Raw genomic sequence first — 23227 nt, 5'->3', positions numbered from 1 at the left:
GCGTGATTCGATCTGAGTATCAGAAGAATGAGTGTGGGGAGAGTATGGAAAGTAGATTCGGAGGGGAGTTTTGTGGGACTACAGGTTAAAACTACAATTCAGAGTGTAATATAATAGCCTTATAAAATACAATGAGGGCCTGAGGTCACTTGCTGTCCAGGGTTATGGAGAAAGAGATGGCTTCTATAGGCTTCTTCTAGAAGGGGGGTTAGAAGATCTTGGCCTAAAGCAACTCATCTTGCTCTAATCACAGCCTACCTAATGCTTACACTTGAGTTCAGCTGTCTTATCACACTTATTGTTAGTTTTCAATGAAAGAAAATGAGGAACGAGTAAGTGATGACAAACAGCTCTTAGAGACAGGTGCAAAGCTTAATGTACTTTTTTTTTTCAAGTCTGAGTGGGAGCAGGAGAAGAGGGTCACAAAAGCTAATAAATGCTATCCATTTTTAATATGTTTGCTTCCTTTCTAGATGGGCCTGAGTTCATCTTCACTGCCTTTCCTTTTCTAAAAAAACACCAAGCTTAAAAAAAGTTTCCTGGATGTTCTTGCCTGTCGAGGTGAAAGCCACATGATCCAGGGTCACTGGATTGTAGGATTAGTTTAAAGGACCCTGGCACCTGGACTTGCAGACGCTGTGATCTTAAATATCTACAGGTTTAAGTGGTATCTGAGTTCTAGAAATATGATAAAGATGGCGGAGATTCATTAATTAAATGCATCACTCCAAAAAGTAACCCAGTGGAATGATAAAATACGGAAAACTATTTAAGCAATACAATATTTAACTTCAACAGATTTGAATTCAGGTATTGTGTATTAATCACATCTATTCACATTATCAGATCATTTTTACTTATCTACTTTTCTTTGGGAGCCAAAACCCAAAGTGTTAACGTGAACATGAAAAATTTGCCAAAATGGGTGTAATTTAAATTCTACAACTACATGAGGAAATTCACCCCCATATACAGACATGTTTGAATGTCCATACAAACTCTATTTGTTAAAGAGAAAAATTAGGAACTACCTACTTTTTAATCAACAGGATAACAAAGAAACAATGGAATAATATATAGTAGCTAAAAGAAATGAAACAGATATATATAAATATGGCTAAATCTCAAAAAGCATAGTATTAACTAAAATAAGACAAATTACAGAATGGCATATTTTATTTGACACCATTTATAAATAACTTTGAAGACACAATAACAATATTATTGTCCAGACATACAGATTAAAATATATGTAAATTATTTAAAATTTATTAAAGTAATTGCCTTTGGAATGAGAGATGGTAATGAAACTATTGAGGACTTCAACTTCATCTGTAATATTTTATAACTTTTTATTCTAAAAAGATTTGAAGGAAATGTTAAAAATTAGCAGATCTGTGTGGGATTATTCTTTGATCAGTCAGATTTCTTGGAGGCAAGAAATACATTTTCAATCATTTTAAAAATAGTTATGTTTTAAGGGCATACAGGTTTACTTCAAGCTAATTTTTGTCACATATATATTTTCTTTGTATTTATACAGTTTGTGACATTATGTTCGCACATTTTACTTAAATATTACTGATTAAATAGCAATTTTTTCAATTAAATGCTGTTTTTCAATTAAAGCTTCTATATAATGAGAAACTTTTAAGGTCAAATTTTGACCAGCAGTATTTACCTAGAAACTTGCATTTTGACTCAATAATATGGACAGTGCTTTGGAATCTATGGAGGTGATGGTTCACCAGTAAAATCAAGGTATATTTTGCTCTAACTGAAAAAACACATGCCAGAGCTAGGAGAGCAAATGAAAAGGCTGAGTATGTCTAAAGCACAGGCCAAATAAAATCACTAAAGCACTAACATCTTTGAAAAAATTTTATATGTATATATATATAAAACTTTATATATATATAAAACTTTGTATATATATATAAAACTTTATATATATATAAAACTTTATATATATATAAAACTTTATATATGTATACACACATATACATATATATGTTTACATGTATGCTGTGTGTGTGTGTGTACGTGTAGGGGAATGGGGAATATGATACATATGAGGGGACATCAAAAGTTTGTGGAAAAAATGAATTAAAAGGTAAAAATAAAAAATATAAACCTTATTTCTCAACATAAACTCTGTCAAGTTCAAGACATTTTGGTATGCAATGATATCAGCTGTTTAGTTCATCCCTAAAGATCTGAGGGTCTTGGGAATTTAATCATGTCAGTGCAACCTTTTTTACATTATTAATGGAAGAAAAATAGGTGCCCTTTAAAAAAGTTTTTTAAGAATAAGAAACAACAGCAACAATAAAACCAGAAGGAGCCAAATCTCATAGACTTATAGGAGACTAAAGCCTAAAGCTTTCCTGTTGAAACTCTCACAAAATTGCCCCTGTTTATAAGAAGAATGAGAAGGAGCATTTTCATGGTGGAAGATTCCCTAGTGAAGCTTTCCTGGTCATTTTTCTGCTAAAGCTTTGGTTAACTTTCCCAAAGCACTCTCATAATAAGCAGATCTTATCATTCTTTGGCTTTCCATAAGGTCAACAAGCAAAATGGCTTAAGCATTCCACAAAACTTTTGCCATGACCTTTGTCGTTGACTGGTCTGCTTTTGCTTTGACTGGACCACTTTCCACCTCTTGGTAGCCATTGTTTTGATTCTGTTTTGTCTTCACAATCATACTGGTAAAGCCACATTTCATCTCATTACAATTGTTCAAAGAAATGCTTCAAGATCTTGATTCCACTTGTTTAAAATTTCCACTGAAAATTCTGCTTTTATCTGCAGCTGATCTGGGCACAATTGAGTCGAAAGCTTCCTCAACTTTAATTTTTCTGTCAGAAATGTGTAAGCCGAACTAACTGAGATGTTTTTGGTGTTGACTGTTGTTTCTGCTGTTAGTCGCCCATCTTGTTCAACTAGTTCACAAACAAGGGTGGGGCACAGTGGCTCATGCCTGTAATCTCAGCACTTTGGGAGGCCATGGCAGAAGGATTGCTTAAGCCCGGGAGTTCAAAACCAGCCTGGGCAACATAGCAACACCTTGTCTCTATGAAATTTTTTTTTGAAAAATTAGCTGGTTGTAGTGATATGCAATTGTAGTCCCAGCAACTTGGGAGACTTAGGTGGGAGGATCTCTTGAGGCAAGGAGGTTGAGGCTGAAGTGAGCCATGATCATGCCACTGCCCTTCAGCCTGGGTGACTAAGTAAGACCTGATCTCAAAAAAAAAAAAAAAAAAAATAGGAACACAAGATTAATTTTTTTCTGGCAAACTGATGTGGATGTCATCTTCAACATCATCTTGTCCCTTCTTAAAACAAGTTATCCATTTGTGAACTATTGATTTTATTAAGGCTTTGTCTCCAAAACTTCAAAAAACATCAGTGATTTCAGATTCTTCCACCCAAGCTTTACCATACATTTGATGTTTGTTCTTGCTTTAATTTTGGCAGAATTCATGTTGCTCTGACAGGGGGTCTTTTTAAACTGATGTTTTATCCTTCTTAGCGTCTCAAACTAGATTCTGGTCAGACATGTTGTAACAAGTTAGTATGAGTTACTTTGGTGCAAAAAATTGGAATTTATGCAAAGATTTTTTCATAATATGCATTTTCCACGTACATTTTGAAGGCCCACATATATACACACATACACATACATATTTGGAAAAAATTAGAACACTGTTTGACTTATTTATACATATTTTACTATTTTGATTTTTTAAAAGTTAACATCATATGATTGGTTGTTTTCCATAATCTTTTCAGTATTTTGGGCATCTTAATCTACTTCTGCACATGCTTTCTGTCTCTTCAACTTTACATGGGGAGAGATTCTTCTGGACTTTTCCAGATCTCTTTGAAAAATGGTTTTTTTTATCAGGGATCAACTAGCTCTGTTTCACATAAACATGAACTTTTCAGAGTCCAAAGTGAATATAGGAACATGGGGCAGGCTGTACTCACAGACTCCACAGAAATGACCTCTAATTCACAAAGCTGAAGGAAGGTCTGCTCCCCAAAACCAAGGGGATTGTGGGAATGATGAACACAGGCCAGTAGGCCCATGCAGATGCCAATCAAAAGGCAAAAAAGCTCTTCACCAAACGCTGCAACCTGGGAAAACAGCAGACGCGTGAGAGGTTTGACTCCAGCACGTCTGTTTTCCACTTTGCCTGAGATCTCATGGAGGCTGCTCTTTGTTTTTCCCTTGGAGATCATGCAGGAATCAACTGCCAAGCATGCCTTACACCTCCATGCCATCTAATTATAGCCTGTAACTCTCCGGAGTGCTGACAGTGCTGAGCTATTGACTCTTGACACTCTCTAAAGCTCTTAATTATCTTTTCACATAAGCCCCTTTCAGACCTGTCAACTTCTTTGTATTGTTTATGGAGGAAAAAAAGTAGCATATTAAGATTTCAGGTCTATGCACTCAGAGGCAAACTTGCAGTTAGACTTGTGAGTGCTCTTGAAGGTCTGTGCGCTCATACACACACAGACAAGCGAGAAGTGTGGAATACACCTGCCAGATGACAATTCAGATGCCGATTTGCCATGGGGATAAGTAAACTTAATCAGGCAAAATAAAATTAACCCAAACCTTAATTCATATGTTTGAAGTCATTTTTTAACCTTTTCCAAAATTCAAATATATAGGGATATAGATATAGGTATACACATACACACCTTACAAAGACTGAAAATGTTTTTTAAAATTTATTTACAACCTTACAAAGCTTTTTAGCTCATCATGGGATCAGGGAATTTCAAAAGGATACCGATGCTTTACCCTCTTTTAGAAATTATTATTATATAACTTGAATGTTTAAGTACTTAAAAATAATGCACATATATTTTTTCTTATTAAATATTCAAAAACTCTGAAAGACACAGACATTTGGGCATTACTGCTAACTGAAGATTTCAAATAAAGTGTAGCTCAAAGATCTAAAGTGATGTGACCAAAGTCCTCTAATAAATGGAGAAATACAACTACATTCTGTCTGGGTGCGGTGGCTCACGTCTGTAATCCCAGCACTTTGGGATGGTGAGGCAGGCGGATCATTGGAGGTCAGGAGTTTGAGACCAGCCTGGCCAACGTGGTGAAACCCCATCTCTACTAAAAATATAAAAATTAGCTGGGCGTAGTGGCGCATGCCTGTAATCCCAGCTACTCAGGAGGCTAAGGCAGGAGAATTGCTTGAACCTGGGAGGCTGAGGTTGCAGTGAGCTAAAATCACACCATTGCCCTCCAGCCTGGGTGACAGAGTGAGACTCTGTCTCAAAAAATATATAATAATAATAAAGACTACATTTTGGCTGCTTTGCCTATTGAGTAGCCATTCTTAATTCCTTTCCCTTCTTAATAAACTTGCTTTCTAAAAAAAAAACTACATTTCAACTTAAAAGAGTTTATGTCCTGAAGTTAGCATGTATGGCAAAAATTATAAATAATTAAAATTACCATTGAAAAATTTCTTTTATATCATCCATAAAATAGAATGCACGGATGCACTGCGCACCAGTTATTTGGCTGGTGTTGTCTTGGATGTTGTTGCCTCTGCAATTTGTTTCTCTTACCGCTGGAATCAACTTCTGCCTCCTTGGCAGAGAATTCCGTAATGTTGTTGGTTGGCATTTAGGTACCATGTTGAATAGGAAACATATCTGCAAACCCCAGAATCCCTGTCCAAATGTGGGGATGCTCACATCATGAGAGGTAACAGGAAGTGAGGCCATTTTGAAAGGTCAGGGGATTTACATTCCATAGAGCACCCTCCCTCTGGGGCACACCATCACCCGCCAGCATCATTGGAATTATTCCATTCCCCTAACTTTCTTACTATTTCTTTGCTGACGTGTACGGTTGAAGTCAAGTAAGTTAAATAGATGTATCATGCCCCTCTGCCAGATGAGGATTTGGACGCTGATTTCAGCCCTTTCCTCATATGTTCTTTCATTCATCTCTAACTTGCTGAGCTGTGGAAGCAAATGGAATAAAGCCTGATACTAAAAGAACACAAGCCTGGGCAACATAGTTTGAGACTCCATCTCTACAAAAAATTAATTAAAAAAATATTAGGGGGCTGGGCTCGGTGGCTTACGCCTGTAATCCCGGCACTTTGGGAGGCCAAGGTGGGCAGATCACGAGGTAAGGAGATGGAGACCATCCTGGCTAACACGGTGAAACCCCGTCTCTACTAAAAATACAAAAAATTAGCTGGGCATGGTGGCGGGGGCCTGTATTCCCAGCTACTCGGGAGGCTGAGGCAGGAGAATGGCATGAACCCCTGAAGCAGAGCTTGCAGTGAGCCGAGATCGCACCACTGCGCTCCAGCCTGGGCGACAGGGCTAGACTCCATCTCAAAAAAAAAAAAAAAAAAAAAAAAATTAGCCTGGCATGGTGGTACACACCTGCAGTCCCAGCTACTCAGGATTCTGAGGTGGGATGATTGCCTGAGCCCAGGAGATCAAGGCTGTAGTGAACTGCGATCACCCCACTGCACTCCAGCCTGGGCAACAAGGCGAGATCCTGTCTCAAAAACATAAAATAATAAAATAAAAGAACACAGACTTCTTGGTTTTCCTTATTGAATAGAAAAATAGTGAAACTTCCCACATTCAGCAATGAACCTACCAAATGCTTCAGGCCTAAAAGTAAAACTGAGAACAGGAGGGCAAAAAGATAACAGTGACCATGAAATGGGAAAGAAACATTCATTTAAAACTCAGGATTATGCTTTTTTAATTGAGAGAGACAGAAAGGGTCATCTTTCATTTGATGGTTTATACCCCAGAGACGATGTGAATGAAGAGCAAGGAGCCTTAGCTGAGATAGCAATGTGAGTAATGCACCTAGAATAAAGTCCTGGCCCTTACCTAAATTGTGGCACTTTGTCCTAAGATAGTGAAGGGTGCCCAGCAGACCTAGGTGTAACCAAATCTCAGACTCCCCCATGTGGAGTTAAACAAATTCTCTAACTCCTTGGGTGTCAGTTTTCTAATCTGTAAACTTAAAATCATGATACTTAGTTCACAAAGTTGCTGCAAAGATCAAAGGTGGAAATATGTATAAAGTATCTGTAACACGAGGTTTGGCGTTCAAGTCTCATCTTTCACCAAAATCTTGCAGGGGCAAAAGGGACACAGAAATTCACAATAAAGAGACCAAACTATCAAATGCATCAATTCTAATCTCACAATCACATTTAATAATGATTGAGAATAAAATTTTATCAACATAATAATGACTGTAGTCAGTTATATAGTATATTCTAATGGGATTAAAATTATAAGAATTTTAAGAATAAAATATAAAATTATAAGTTTTTTTGTGCTGCTTACATATGAAAGACATCTTCTATCAAAAAAGAAACCGTCATATTTCAAGAAGCAGCATAAGACTGAATTATCAATTCTCTCATTTGTAACCTCATTGTAGAACTAATTTCCAGACATTCTTTTATTTCTTTTTTCTTTTCAGAAATGCCATTTCTTAGCATGAAAAGACTTGTAGGTTGAAAATCTTAGAAGTTTCATATAGAAGCAGTGGGTGATAGTTCCACTGCATAAAAGCAAAACCAGGGCTGTAAGATGGATATGGGTGTACTCATGATCTGGTGGAAGACCACCAATGTGTTTTATTTCTCGGTCTAACTTTTGCACATCCCTGCAGGTTCCTCCTTCTTCTAATAGCAATAATGCAGAGTAGACTTCAAGGAGGAAAGCTGTACTGTTAACTGCCTTGAAAAATGCACTATTAAGGAGAATTTTATATTCTGGGTTAGAAAAAAAGAGGAGGCCTCCAGGCAGCAGGCGGTAGTAGGGAGGTAAAGAAGAGGTAGCAAAGCTCAAAAGATCAAAGGGCTGAGCAGAACATAGAAAGCTCAGCTTTAGTTTATATCTACCACTCAGACATTAGCTCCAACTCAATCTCATTGGATATTAAATGAAACATTTTCCAGAGCCACTTCCTAGCAGGGGTACAGCATCTCCAATAGTCCCACCTTCCACAAGCTGCTTTCATATGACATCAGATAATTGGGCTTTATTGGACATTTGATATAGAAAGATATGAGAATATATGTGATATTCAGAATAAGTGAGAAGACCACATGTACCAGTTAGGATGATTATCAACACTGGTAAATGCTGGCTAGTCTTCATTTCACAAGTAAGATATGTTAAAAATAATTTTGTAAATCAATATCTAAGAATTTAGAATATATTTTTTTCATAGACACTACATCACCAGTAATTGTCGTTTTTGAGACTAGTCTCCACAGTATTTTACCCACATTCTAACAAACATATTTTGCAATGCGCATGGTAGAGGGGACAGTATAAGGAAATAGAATAAGAGGATAGCTTTGGCTTAATTCAAATTTTTCGTTAGAACTTATTACAAGATAAGTCAAACTTGTTAAATTGCACATTTTAAGCTTGTGCAGTTTACTGTATGTCAATTAAAGTTCAGTGAAGCTATTTTTTTTTAAAAAAAAAGTCCAAGAAGAGTTAAAGGAGCTCTTTCTTTTTCCTGTCTTAGGCATCACATAATAAGAGAAGACAGTAAATTTCAGTTTCTCTTATCAGTGCTGAAGCTGAACTAAATGAAAGTTTCAGAGGTCTTTGTGAGCTGACCTCAAATCAAAATAGAATTTAAATTGTCATCTTTATCTAAAAATGTGGTCTTATCTACAATCAACATATTTGCCAATGAATTAAGCTTATTCAGAATTTGAGAATTGGCTTTATCTGTTTATCAACAATTATCTCCTTTAATTTGTTTACTAACCTGCATTAATTGTAGAACAATCAGAAAATAACAATGTGCAGACAAAAATCGCATTAAATCCTATCTGTGGAGATCTTCTTAAAATCAACTTTTGATTTTTTAAATTCTAATTAAAGGCTATGGATACAAATTATCTGAAGTGGTACAAAAGCCAAAAATAATATATATTTGGCTTTAGAAATTCCCTTGGATTTGATTTTTATATATTGGGAAATCATTCACCTATCAAATTACTACTATCTTCTTGCCTTGAAAAAGTAATTATTTCATTATAAAGGACTTCTTCACCAGCTCCTTATGAACTAGAATAAGCAGCAAGATTGATGCCCTTATTATTAATTCACATAAATTAGATATAGTTGCAATATGACGATTTTCTCGATTCAGAATTTACTTCCTACATTCATACTGATAGGTAGACAGGACATCACAAAGACCCCCTCCCTGCCCCACTCACGCACAGACACACACTTAAACAGGATATCATGCAGTCTAGCTTGTTAACATTGCACTACTTGTGGCATTAAAAAGGGATCATTGAATTCTGATTATGCTTTTATTTACAAAAAATATAAATATTTGGAAGCAAGTTTTATCAATATTACTTCAAGAAGTTACTGCCATGATTTTTTTTAAATCTTCTGATGTCTAAGAATGGTGGTGGTAATAAAGCAAAATATAGCAAATGGTCTGTTTTTCCTTTCACTTCGTTTCGGCTTCTATTATTGTCTTTTCCTTGCCTTATTCATTTCTTTGTCCTCATTATTTTCTCTTTCCTTACCTTTTCAAGAACACAGCCCATTAGCGAAAACCCCTGTTGCTTCACATATTCAATTACATGGTCTTTCTGACTCTTGCCTCTAATTCACCACCAACAACGACTTTTATTGCAGATTATACTCTAAATTTACTTTTGTTAATCTCACAGAAAAAACCAGTTTGGAAAACACTGGTGTGGATTCTACTAGGGAAAGATTATTTGTGAATTAGAAAGTGTGGTCCCTGAGATCAAACACACTTGGGTTGTAATCCCAACTCTTTCATTAACTAATTAGGTGACTCAGTTAATAGCTTAAATACACTGATTCTTATCTATAAAATACTATGAAAATGTATACTTCATAGGCTTCTTCTTCTCTCTAGCATTCATAGAAACAGAAGTAGAATCAAAACCTAAAATCGAAATCTCTCAGAAGGATTTTTCCTTTGACCAACAGCAGTCCTAGAACTTTAGGGTAAATTACTTGCCTTCTCATCTGTAGGCTGCTCTCCTTCTCTTGCTGTCTCCTACCTTTTCTGCTGCCTCTCCAACCTCCTCAGCTCCAGCACGTATCTCCTGCTGTGACTCACTCAAGATACCAGTATCCCAGCCAGAAGCTCTGGTTTGATCTAGAGCAAATGAAAAAGCAGAGAACCGGAATGAAACAATAGGATACAAATCTAGACTCTGCCACTTACCATCAAAATTTAGCAAGTGATATAGTTTGGAGGTTTGCCCCTTCCAAATCTCATGTTGAAATGTGATTCCCAATGCTGGAAGGAGGTCCCAATGGGAGGTGATTGGGTTATGAGGGCAGATCACTCATAAATCATTTAGCACCATCCCCTTGGTAATAAGTGAGTTTTTGCTCAGTTAGTTCACATGAGAGCTGATTGTTTAAAAGCCTGGGACCTCCGCATTCCTCACTTTCTTGCTCCTGCTCTCACCATGTGATGCATCTGCTCCCCGTTCGCTTTCTGCCATGATTGTAAGCTTCCTGAGCCTCTCACCAGAAGCATGCTGGCACCATGTTTCCTGTGTGCTCTGCAGAACCCTGAGCCAATTAAACTTCTTTATAAATTACCCAGTTTCAAGTACTCCTTTGCAGTAGCACACACAGACTAATACAGAAAATTGGTTCCAAGAGGTGGGATATTGCTATAAAGATACCAGAAAATGTGGAAGCAGATTTTGAACTGGGTAATGAGACAAAGTTGGAAGAGTTTGAAGGGCTTAAAAGAAGACAGGAAGATGAGAGAAAGTTTGTCACTTCCTAGAGACTTGTTAAGTGGTTCTGACCAAAATGCTGATGGAAATTTGGACAGTGAAGGCCAAGCTGATGATCTCCACTGTAAAGTTTACCTATGCTGTACCTTAGCAAAAAACTTGGCTGCATTGTATGTGTGACCTAGGGATCTGTGGAAGTTTGAACTTAGGAGTAATGACCTGGGGTATCTGGCAGAAGAAATTTCTAAGCAACAAATCTTTGAAGATGTGGCATGGCTGCTTCTAACAGTCTATGATTAGACAATGAAGCAAAAAAAAATGACTTAAAGTTGGAGTTTATATTTAAAAGGAAAGCAGAGCATAAAAGTTTGGAAAATTCACAACCTGGCCACGTGGCAGAGAACAAAAAAAGCATTTTAGAAGAGAAATTCAAGTAAGGTGTAGCGCAACGACTTGCTAGAGAGATTAGCATGACTAAAAGGGAACAAAATGCTAATAGACAAGGCAATGCTTAGAAGCACTGCAGAGATCTTGGAGACAGCCCCTCCCATCCCAGGGCCAGAGGTCTAGAAGGAAAGAATGATTTCAGGGCTCAAACACAGGGCTCTGTTGCCCGTGAAGACAGGACACTGCTCCCAGCATCCGGGCTGCTCTGGCTCCAGCCTGGCTCAAAGTGCCCCCACGTACAGCTCAAGCTTCCGCTTTGGAGAGTGCAAACCACCACAAGCCTTGGTGGTTTCCACGTGATGTTAAGTCTGTGGGCACACAGAATGTAAGTGTGAAGGAGGCTTGGCAGATTCTCCCTAGATTTCATAGGATGTATGGAAAAGCCTGGGTGCCCAGGCAGAAGTCTGCAACAGGGGCAGGCCTGCACAGAGAAACACTAAGGCAATGTCAAGGGGAAATGAGTTAGTGCCCCCACACAGAGTTCCCACAAGGGCACTGCCTAGTGGAGCTCTGGGAAGGGGGCTACTGCCCTCCAGACCCCAAAATGGTAGATTCGCTGGCAGCTTGCATCCTGAGCCTAGAAAATCTGCAGGCACCCAACTCTAGCCCATGAGACCAGGTGCAGAGGGTGTACCCTGCAAGGCCACAGGGGTGAAGCTCCCAATGCCTTGGGAGCCCAGCCCTTGCACCAGTGTGCCCAAGATATGGGAGATGTAGTCTAAGGGGATTATTTTGGAGCTTTAAGATTTAATGACTGCCCTAATGGGTTCAGACTTGCATGGGGCCTGTAGCCCCTTTCTTCTGGCCAATTTCTCCCTTTTAGAATGGAAATGTACACCCAATGCCAGTACCACCATTGTCTCTTGGGAATAAATAACTCGTTTTTTATCTCATAGGCTCATATGTGGAAGGAACTTATCTCCAGGTGAGACATTGGAATTGGAACTAGGGAATTGGGACTTCTGAATTAATGCTGGAATGAGTTAAGATCTCAGGGGACTTTTGTGAAGGCATGATTGTATTTTGAAATGTGAGAAGGACATGAAATTTGGGGGGCCAGGGAGGGAATGAAATGTGATTCCCAGTGTTACAGGTGGGGCCTGGCGGGAGGTGGTTGGATCTTGGGAGTGGATCACTCATGAATGTCCTAGCCCCATTCCTTTTGTGATGAGTGAGTTATTGCTCGTTAAGTTCAAGTGAGATCTAGTTGCTTAAAGGTTTGGGACCTCACCCCTCTCATTCTCTGTCTCCTACTCTCAACATGTGATGTGCCTGCTCCCCTTTGCCCTCTGCAATGATTATAAGCTTCCTGAGTCCTCATCAGAAGCAGATGCTGGCATCACACTTCCTGTACACCCTGCAGGACCCTGAGCCAATTAAACCTTTTTTCTTTATTAATTACCCAGTCTCAGGTATTCCTTTATTGCAATGCAAATGGACAAATACAATTTAACCCCTTTGCATTGCAGTTTTCTCAACTATAAGATTGAGTCAATGATAGCCACCTCTCTTTGTTATTTTGAGATTTAGACATGAATATAAAGTGTCTGGTGCAGTGTATTTTAGTGGAAAATAGTAGGTGCTAAATAGTTGGAGTGATGTCAACATATCTCTTACAATGCCCACAAATTATATTACCCATTTGATCCAAATCTATTGTACCCTTGCTGACTTCCTAAGATAAAAAAGGAGCAAATATTCACTTGACAATGATAATCATGTGATAGTTTGTCATGTTAAGGGATACAGAAAACTCTTTGTGTATACTTGTACACAAACCTGAGCAAATCATATTAAATCACCAAATCTGTATTTCCCAAAGTAGAAGGACTAGCTACATTGGAATTATTTTGTATGAGGTTTGTATTAAAATTCACATTCCCAGATCTCATACTTATTGATTCAGAATTTCTTATAGGGGCCATGGAACTAGAACTCTGGAATTTTCGGATAATTTTATGTTGGCTTTAATTTTTTCCAAGGTTTACATACTGCTGCTTAGTGAAGGTCATTCACTGAGCGTGAGTAGTAAATTTATTTGAAAAGTTCCCAGTGCACAGAATTATTCTCTGACCACATACATGGGGGTTTCTTTTCTTTTGAAAATAAAATAAAATAGTCATGAGGAATAAAAATGTGTGGGAGCCTGAAGCTAACAAATCCAAAGTCAACATTGTTATATTTGTTTATAAAAATCCTGGTAGAAATGTAATTATGTGGTACTTGGAGGTGCTTGTAATTCAATGGCTGAATGCCTTTCATTCTTGTGCCCATCACCAACCCAATGGGTCAGTTTCCCTCAGTTCATGGTCCTTTCACATCAGAGTTCTTGTATGCACATACCTTCAGGAACCATAGAATTATGTATTCATTAACAAGGCTTATTTTCTGAGGCTAGCCCTTGACCATGAAATACCTTCTGCTTGAAAGTTAGACCAGGAGAGTGCTGTCCACATATAAGTGGTTTTATGGCTCACTTTTTTTTTCCCGAGAGAACTAGGAAAGCTTACCAAGACAAGTCAATCAACAGGGGCTGTGCTCTCTTACAGATCTTTTCATCGCATTCCTGGAGCAGCAATTTTCCAGAGAGTGTTGCAAGGTAAAACAATCTCAGGGGATCATTGAAGCATTTTTGTGTTGAGCACCAGGGATCAGGGTCTTCCTCCTATGTACAGCCAAGCCAACTCAGTCAGCTCCTATGAGAAGACAAAAGGGGAAACATTACACCTGAATTGGGATTACCCTCTGCCGATGCTTCACACAAGCATACACGTATCCACTACTGCTGAACACGGCATTTCTGAATGTCCTCTGGGGATTCATGAAAAGCCTGGTCTTTTTATTCTCATCAACTGATACTTCAATTAAAATGATCAACTTACCTGTATTGCAGTCCAGATACTGCATGAGTTGTTGTTCTGATCCAAAATTTTAGCAGATACTAGCTAGCTGCTTACCAATCCCATTTCATCTTCTCAGGAACAAAAATCATCTGTATTCTCTAGCCTTCCTTTCAAAGAGACATGACTGTGAGCCTGAGTTCTAGCCAATGGAATTAAACAGAAGGAATGTGTGCCACTTCCAGAGCTGGCTCATAAACAGCCTTCCACACCATATCCACTGTGTTGTTTCTCTATCCAGTGGCTTGCATACATAGCTATGTAGGAAGCTGTGTGTTAAAGATAATAAAGCAAAAACAAAACAAAACAAACCACCAAGTTCTTGAATCGCCACTTGAAGAACAGCCCACCAATCAAGAATACCTATTTTATATGTGCAAGAAATATACTCCGATTGTATTAAAGAATTGCAGTTTTAGCTTTATTTGGTATGGTTGCTAGCAATACCCTAATACATAAACCTGCAATAGGAATGTATTGTATGTTGGAAACAAACCAGTTACAGCTTCCAGACATTGAGTTCTCCAAAACACACTTCCAACTCAACTGCACACAAAAAAAGTTTTACATAGTTCTCATATTAAGAATTATTTTTCTCATAGTTTACTTATCACTGAGAAAGGAATTCAGTTTTAAAATAATGATAATCCTTGACAAGAGTTTACAAAACATTTGCACATTGTCCTCAGATAAAGACGACAGAAAACATTCTCATTTTCTCAGGAAAAAAAAAACTAAGAGGAGATGAAATGACATTTCCAAAATAACCCTGGTAAGTGAAGAAACTAGAAATCAGACCTTGGTCTTCTGACTCTGGATCAGACCAATGTTCTAGAATTCAGACCTTGGTCTTTTGATTCTTTCCCTCAAACTAACTTTTTCCTTTGCACTCTTGATCAAAACTCATAGCCACTTCTCATAGAGAGCAAAATCAGCTCAAGCCTGTTTGCCATAAGGCAAATATAGCACAAAACACTCCTATTTAGTGTCAGGATCAATTTATAACTTGAACAGAAACCAGTGCATTGAAAATTTCTTGCCTCCCCCTAAAAGTCTATGGGGTCCTATTCATTATTTGCATTTTCAAGTTTCTAGTGTTGTCTTAAAAATCATCTGGTCTGATTTGAGGCTCCTAATTCCAAACTCTGACTCTCAAATCATATTGTACTTGCCTCAACATCCTGTATCTAAACCTATTTCATTTCGTTTAACCAAGTTTTCTCAGTTGAAATTACCCAGTTCTGAATCTTTTCTCATGTAAGAGGTCAGAACAAATGTAAGCAACCAAGTTTGTTTTGCTGAGATCCAGTAGAATGACCACAGCTGGATTTGTTCTGATTCTAGACTCAGAAGAACATTTCTGTCTGTCAATAATTTTTCACTTCCCTTAAAAACTTCTGCTGGCAAAGGATTAGATGTTAGTTTGTGTTGTTCCACAGGCATTTTTCTTTTAAGCCCAACAGATTTTTCTCTCCATGAGATGCATTGACTTCTTAGCGGACTCTAGGATAATCCATCCCACTGGAACACCCAGGCTGCATCTCAGTGTGAGAGCAGCCCTAGCACGCCAGCACCATCATGGTAATAACTTACAGCTGAGCTTGCTGCATTCTGGCCCTTTTAATGTAACTGTGTGTACAAGCATAAATATGCCCAGAGATGAGGAAAATATGCTCAATTACTTTATTGCATTATTCTACAACGTACATCATGTCTCTCCAGGCATTGAAAATAGCCCAAGTAAACCACAAATAAGATAAATCCTGTGATCATCAAAATGAGGACACGATCCAAAATATGACTTTGGTTTGTGGTCGAATATGTTTGAGTAAAAGATTATTGTCTGTTTCAGCTTGAGTCTGTTTCTTTTATGTTATATTTAAATTAATTACACATGGAAATACTTCTACAACGAGATATGGTGAAGATTTCCTAAGAACAAAGTGTGGTGGAAATCCCTGGGTTTATCTGGGCAACATTTGATGTGAAATTACTTCAATTTTTATTTTGTTATAACCATGAAATCTAACAACATGCTGCATGTGACAATTCTCATTGTCAATCTTGTTTTTTCTTGTTCAAAAAGAAAAAAAGAGAAGACAGAAAAAAAACAAAAATCACTACTGTAATGATAGAAAGTTCAATTTAAAAAAATATATTGTAAGACCGAGGTAACTGGGCTTGCCAATCATAGTTTCCTTTCTCATGTATTACATGATTTAGTGTCTATTAAACATCCTTAACTCACAATATGTTATTTACCATATAAGAAAGGCATGAATAGTTTTCACTCTAAGTGGAATACATGTTCCTATTTTATGCTGTGTAAATATAGTTTCTAAAAGCATTAGGTCCCACTATGAAATGCCTATGTGAGCCATAGATGAGGTGAACGTTTCATTTCTAAAAAGCATTGTGCTTTGTCTCTTTATCTTGCCCAGAAAATATGTCCGGAGAACCAGCCTGGATACTCAATCAGAAGAAAATAGCCAAAGTATTTCATTAATATATTTCCTTAGTTATCATAAATAATAAAAAGACTAAAAGGAATTGCTAGGTTTAAGCAGAGCATAGGTGTACAATAATTAATTGTTGAATGAATGCATAGAGGGATGAACTGATGAATGATTGGATGAAAATAGATGGATTATTGCTGCTGGGTAGGTCCATGTCTGAGCTGATGACAAATGTGATGATAGAGGTATGAGGAAATTTACTATGGAGACCTTGCTGAAGGGAAAGGGGCCTACCGTGATGGTATCATCAGTATGGAGCTTTCACAAATCTAAATAAATTTCTTTCCATAAAAGGTATCTACTATTTTTCCTTACATGACCATTTACAATGACATTCTGGGAAAATAAGACTTCATAGAGGAAAGTGTTAACATACTCTTCCATAAAAAATAAAAGTCTGAAGAAGGAGTAAGATTTGGTGAGTGTCACCATCAGAAATATCCATGGTGACACAATGAGAGAACGCTCTACATTGGTTAGGTTGGTTATCTTAAAAAGAAAGACAAAGAGGGCCGGGCGCGGTGGCTCACGCCTGTAATCCCAGCACTTTGGGAGGCCGAGGCGGGCGGATCACGAGGTCAGGAGATCGAGACCAAGGTGAAACCCCGTCTCTACTAAAAATACAAAAAGCCGGGCGTAGTGGCGGGCGCCTGTAGTCCCAGCTACTCGGGAGGCTGAGGCAGGAGAATGGCGTGAACCCAGGAGGCGGAGCTTGCAGTGAGCCGAGATCGCGCCACTGCAGTCCAGCCTGGGTGACAGAGCAAGACTCCGTCTCAAAAAAAAAAAAAAAGAAAGAAAGAGAAAGAAAACAATAAGTGTTGGCGAAGGTGTGGAAGAATTTGAATTCATGTGCATTGCTGATGAAAATATAAATGATGTACGCACTTGAAAAAAGGGATGGTGATACCTTAAAAACATTAAACCTATAATTACCATACAATCCAGGAATTCTATTTCTGGATATATGCCCAAAAGAACTGAAAGCAAGGACTCAGATATTTATGCACTGGTGTTTACAGTAGCATAATTCACAATAGCTAAAAAGTAGAAGCAAGCTAAATGTCCATTAATAGATGAACGGGTAAGCAAAATGTGGTATATAAATATACGGAATATTATTCAGCCTGAAAAAGAAAAAAACTTGACATACACTACAACCTGGGAGAATCTTAAGGACATTATTTTATGGGAAATAAGCCAGTCACACAAAAAGACAAATACTGCATGATTCTACTTGTACAAAATAACTAGACTAGTCAAATTCAGAGACAGAAAGTAGAATGGTGGTTTCTAGGTGTTGGAAAGTGTGGATGGGAAGGGAGGAATGCGGAGTTAGTGTTTAGTGGGTACAGAACTTCATTTGGGAAAGATAAAATTCTAGAAAGGGATGGTGGTGAGGGTTCACAACAATGTAAATGTACTTAATGCCACAAAGCCATGCACTGAAAAGTTCTGTGTATTTTACCATAATAAAAATAAATATCCATTAGAGCAAAAGCATAATTATGCAATTAAATATTCTCCCAGAAGAAATCCTTGAACTATGAGTAAAAGGCTAAGATTTACTGACATTTGTAAGAGTCACTGGATCTTTGTGTTTTCTTCTTGTATTAACACTTTTTCTCTCTGACCTCACTTATTATTAATAACAGAAAAAAAACTTAAAATTTGAATGCTTTGTTTGTTGATCTTTAGGAGGAAGAAAACTACCAGACTTTCTTTAACTCTGAAGCAAGCAAAAAAAGGCAGAAAATGCTGAAGGAATTCATAATTGTTATTATAGAAAAAAAGGAAAAGAAAACTAGGACTAGAATACTATGACAAGAACGAAACAGTACTGGATGACATCATGTTTTACATGGCTTTCCAATAACAGTTCAGATAGAGCCTACAAGAGACGAAAGCCTCACGATCAAGAGAAATAGAAGCAGAAAGAATAAAAAGGGCACTGAGGAAGCACAACATAAAACTAAGGTATGGCAGATCACCAACTCTTTGCTGTATCTCGATTGTGTCATTCTTCTACATTGAATTCTACTTGAAGTGTTTGTGCCGATCTTGCCTACTAGGCTTGGCATTCTCTCAGTTGGCATGTAGTAGTCATTCAATAAACATATGCTAAGGAAATGCATGATGAATAAATAAATATGTGAATATGCTAACATCAGTTGGAATTCAATTCAATCCATAAAACCTTTTAAGTGCCTATGATGTGCAGTGAATGTTCTTCTCCAGGAATTGCAGTGTTTCAGGCAAGCCAAATACATAAATAATTAATAGTAGCAGACTCTGATAAATACATAATAGAGTTGAAAAGAAGTTGAGAAAAATGAAGACCACAGGAAGGCTTTTCAGAGGAGGTTAGATTTTAATGAGCCTTTGAAAAATTGGAAGATTCTGGAAGGTAGCTAAGAAGCAATTAGAATCCTAGAAAGAAGGGAAGACCAGTGTGCTTTAGGACACAGAAGCAGGAAATATACAAGCTGCCGTTGGAGAACTGCAAATACAATTTCTAGTCTCTTAGAATTAAGAATGTTTTAGTGAAGGTCTTTGGGGAGTTTGGGGAAAATTGTAAAAGTTGGGTTAGAAGCCTGAGAAGCTGTATGTTATTTTTCACATAAGGGGAGACTATTGGAAAGTTTTGAGTAGGAAATAAACTTAGTTCCTGTGATGGTTAATACTGAGTGTCAACTTGATTGGATTGAATGATGCAAAGTATTGTTCTTGGGTGTGTCTGTGAAGAGGTTGCCAAAGGAGATTAACATTTAAGTCACTGGACTGGAAAAGGCAGACTCACTTCAACCTGGGTGGGAACAATCTAATCAGCTGCCAGTGTGGCCAGAATAAAGCAGGCCGAAGGATGTGAAATAACCAGATTGACTTAGCCTCCCAGCCTACATCTTTCTCCCATGCTGGATGCTTCCTACCCTTAAACACTGGATTCCAAGTTTTCAGCTTTGGACTCTGACTGCCTTCCTTGCTCCTTAGCTTGCAGACAGCCTATTGCAGGACCTTGTGATCATGTGAGTTAAAACTCCCTAATAAACTCCCCTTTATATATACATTTTTCCTATTCATTCTGTCCCTCTGGAGAACCCTGACTAACATAGTCCCTTTAGGTTTAGAAAGGATAACCCTGGAAGCAATGTGGATTATGAATCTGCAAGAGGGAGTAATGAGAGTGATTATGAACAATAAGGAGGATATTTCAAACAGCCAGGATAAGCATCAAGGACCCAGTTAGGGTGATGGCAATGGAGATGGGGATGCACAGGAGAGACTCCTACAATTCTATCTTCTGAACGGTTTGGGAACTTTTGGAAATGGAAATATAATGGGGGTGAATACCTTTGTAAGGTAAGATGGAAAATAATGCATGCAAAAGAAAACAGTTGAAATAATTATTTTTTATTATGTAACAATTTCATCCTTAGAAAATTCCTTTAATGTAGCCCCCTACAGTGTTCTGCTGAGGTTTTTTTTTCACCTTACATGGTTTCTGCACTGATCTTACTTGAGCAATCATAAGTTTATCAGCACAATCTTTCTTGGAGAGCATAATCCATCTGTACTGATCAAAAATAGCTGTGGTCCCTAATTTCAGTCCCGAGCACTGTGAACATTATCATAAGCTGGGACAGGGCCTGAGATGCTGAGTGGACATTGGCACAGGCTTATAGGAGGAACAACTGGCAAAAAATGGGAACAGTTCACTTAGAAACGGAGGGAGGCTTGGAGAAAAGAGTCCCAACAAATGGGCCAGAAGAATCTTGGTTTTGACTCCTTTATTTTAGCTGAACCTCATTTTCCTTGCCTGTAAACAATTAATTTCCCTTACATCAGAGGGCATTTCAAACAAGATTTTTAAGTGGTCCATAAAATTAAAAATAAGAAAGAAATAAGGGTTATTTTTATTGTATTGGAAGAGTCGTGAGGATTTCTGAAAGCTCTCTATGTGGAAGAAACAGGAGACATTTTCATATCCTCTTGGAAGGCATGGGTAGGATCAGAAGCTTTGTGCTCAACAAGAGAACAAGTTTGGCACAATAGGAAATGCTGTGAAGATAGAGTAGCTTGTGTTTAGGCTATGGAGAGTGGTCTGTTGTGTCTATAGGAAAGCATGCCAGTCTCCTGGTTGGTGAGATGGAAGCATCAAATGTGGAAGTAGAGTATGTGTTTCTTAGACTCCACATTCTATAAGTCTAAGAAAAGTTTCTCTGTCATTATGACTGAACAATGTTAGATGGCACTTTAAAATGAGGTGCCAACAGGTTTCAAACAAACTAAAAAGTAATGTGAAAACAGCTATTTTCTTAACAGTAAAACAAAGAAACAAACTTCTCTGTGAGAATCTGGAAGAAAAGCAAAGAAGTCTAGTTCCCCAGTGATTCTTCAATCCGGAGAATTTGAATGTGACTCTGTTGGAAAAAACTCCCAAACCAATTTTCCTCTGCTCTCTTACCAAAAGAACAACAACCATCAACACAGACATCTGTGACCACAAAACATGTCGTGATTTCTCCCTATCAGCAAGAAAGCAATCAGTTCTGCAGTAGATACCAGCTGGGTTTCTTCCAATTCAGTTCTGACCCTACCTGCCTAGAGAGAGTGTCAGATCCCACAGGTTGAGGGCTCAGTCCCCAAAACTGCCTCCTGCCTTCAGACACTTCAGTCACAAGTTTGGGCCTCCAGAACTTCTCACTCGCTATAAGTTGGGGTTCCTGTGACCCTTCTTTGGGTTCAACTAATTTGCTAGAGCAACTCACAAAACTCAAGGTAACACTTGCTTTATGTTTATTGCTTTATTATAAAGGCTATCACAAAGGATCCAGATGAAGAAATGCATAAGGTAAGGTATTGAGGAAGGGGTACAGAGCTTTTATGTCCTTCCTGGGCCTGTTCTCACACTGCTAATAAAGACATACCTGAGACTATGTAATTTGTTTAAAGAAAAAGAGTTTTAATGGACTCACAGTTTCATGTGGCTGGGGAGGCCTCACAATCATAATGGAAGGCAAAGGAGGAGCAAAGTCGTGTCTTACATGGTGGCAGGCAAGAAAGTGTATGTAGGTGAACTGCCCTTTATAAAGCCATCAGATCTCGTGAGACTTACTTACTATCATGAGAACAACATGTGAAAAACCCACCCCCGTCATTCAATTACCTTCCAGCTGGTCCCTCCCATGACATGTGGGGATTATGGGAGCTACAGTTCAACATGAGATTTGGGCGGGGACACAGGCAAACCATATCTGGGTGTGCCACCGTCTAGGAACCTCCATGTACTCAGCTCTCCAGAAGCTCTCTGAACCCTGTCCTTTAGGCCTTTCATGAAGATTTTATTTGTTTTCCATAATTGACAACCATGTAGAAATGTGATTGGACTAAAAGGGTGTGATCTAAACCCAGTGAGGCCTGTGTGTTCAGATTCTTCTTGGCCTCTCTGTGCAGCATGCCTTTCTCTGGGGTATGGGGCAGGATTCTCTTTGGAATGATAGATTCAGATGTAATGATGACAGTCAGATAGAGTCCTGCCTTGCCTTGGGCAGGTGAAAGGAGGGCAGAAGAAGGTCAGAGAAAGAGATGCTGTTTCCTGAGACCTGCTTCTGAAGGCTAAAGGACCACAGCGTTATAACCAGGGCTGTAGGAGTCATAAGCCAGGAACCATGAACAAAAACCTATAAAATATCACATAATCACTTCCTGATGAATGAGAGAGTAAACAAAGAAGATGGAGATCATTTCTCCTACCTCTTTCTAGAAGAGTTTTCTCCAGGAAATGCTAGATTTTTATGCCATATCACAGATTTAATGGAATAACAAGATGCAGTAGATATGGTCTGGCTTTGGAATCTGTACTACCTCTCACTGGATGTGAGGCCCTGAGCAACTTCTGTAAACTCTTTAAGGCCAAGTGTACTCAAGTGTAAAAATCAGGTAATAATTCATAACCTTTACACCTAGTATTAATGTGGCAAAGTGGGGAAGTGTCCAGATTTGTGTCTTAGTGGGATTTGTATATAACTCATCATTTCTAGCAGATAGTTGGCCCAGACTTCCATAAACACATTGAAGTAGAGGCTGAGGAGTTGTCCATGAGAGAACCCAAGCTCAGTTCACCACTGAACTGATATACATGGACATGTCTTGTAAGCTATTGAGTTTTGTACAATCAAAGCCAAGAATAGGCTGGGCACAGTGACACACACCTGTAATCTCAGCACTTTGAGAGGCTGAAGCGAGCAGATCACTTGAGCCCAGAAGTTTGAGACCAGCCTGGGCAACAGGGCAAAACTCTGTCTTTACAAAAAAAATACACACACACACACACAAATTAGCTGAGTGTGGTGGTGTGCTACTCAGGAGGCTGAGGTGGGAGGATTGCTTGAACCGGGAAGGGGTTGAGGCTGCAGTGATCATGCCACTGTACTCCTGCCTAGGCAACAGAGTGAGACTATCTCAAAAAATAAATAAATAAATAAAAGGCCAAGATTATTTATTGGGAATAAAAGACTCATGTTAAGTGAAATTGGAACCAATGAAAACAGTACAAGAG

General features: G+C 38.4%; 1 long non-coding RNA gene across 1 annotated transcript in view; it reads right to left on the bottom strand.

Annotated features, from left to right (window-relative positions):
- Window positions 1-10069: 10069 nt before the first annotated feature.
- The window catches only part of LOC129524679 (uncharacterized), a 48624-nt gene continuing 35466 nt past the window's right edge, over window positions 10070-23227 (bottom strand). Inside the window, exons 2-3 of the long non-coding RNA XR_008668539.2 lie at window positions 13766-13951; window positions 10070-10210 (exon numbers count right to left, since the gene is read on the bottom strand). This is a non-coding gene — a long non-coding RNA (uncharacterized lncRNA). The remainder of the gene's footprint in view (window positions 10211-13765; window positions 13952-23227) is intronic.

Source organism: Gorilla gorilla, chromosome 13 (assembly GCF_029281585.2).
Source record: "Gorilla gorilla gorilla isolate KB3781 chromosome 13, NHGRI_mGorGor1-v2.1_pri, whole genome shotgun sequence".
Classification (NCBI taxonomy): Eukaryota; Metazoa; Chordata; class Mammalia; order Primates; family Hominidae; genus Gorilla; species Gorilla gorilla.
This window is presented reverse-complemented; position numbering and strand designations above follow the sequence as displayed.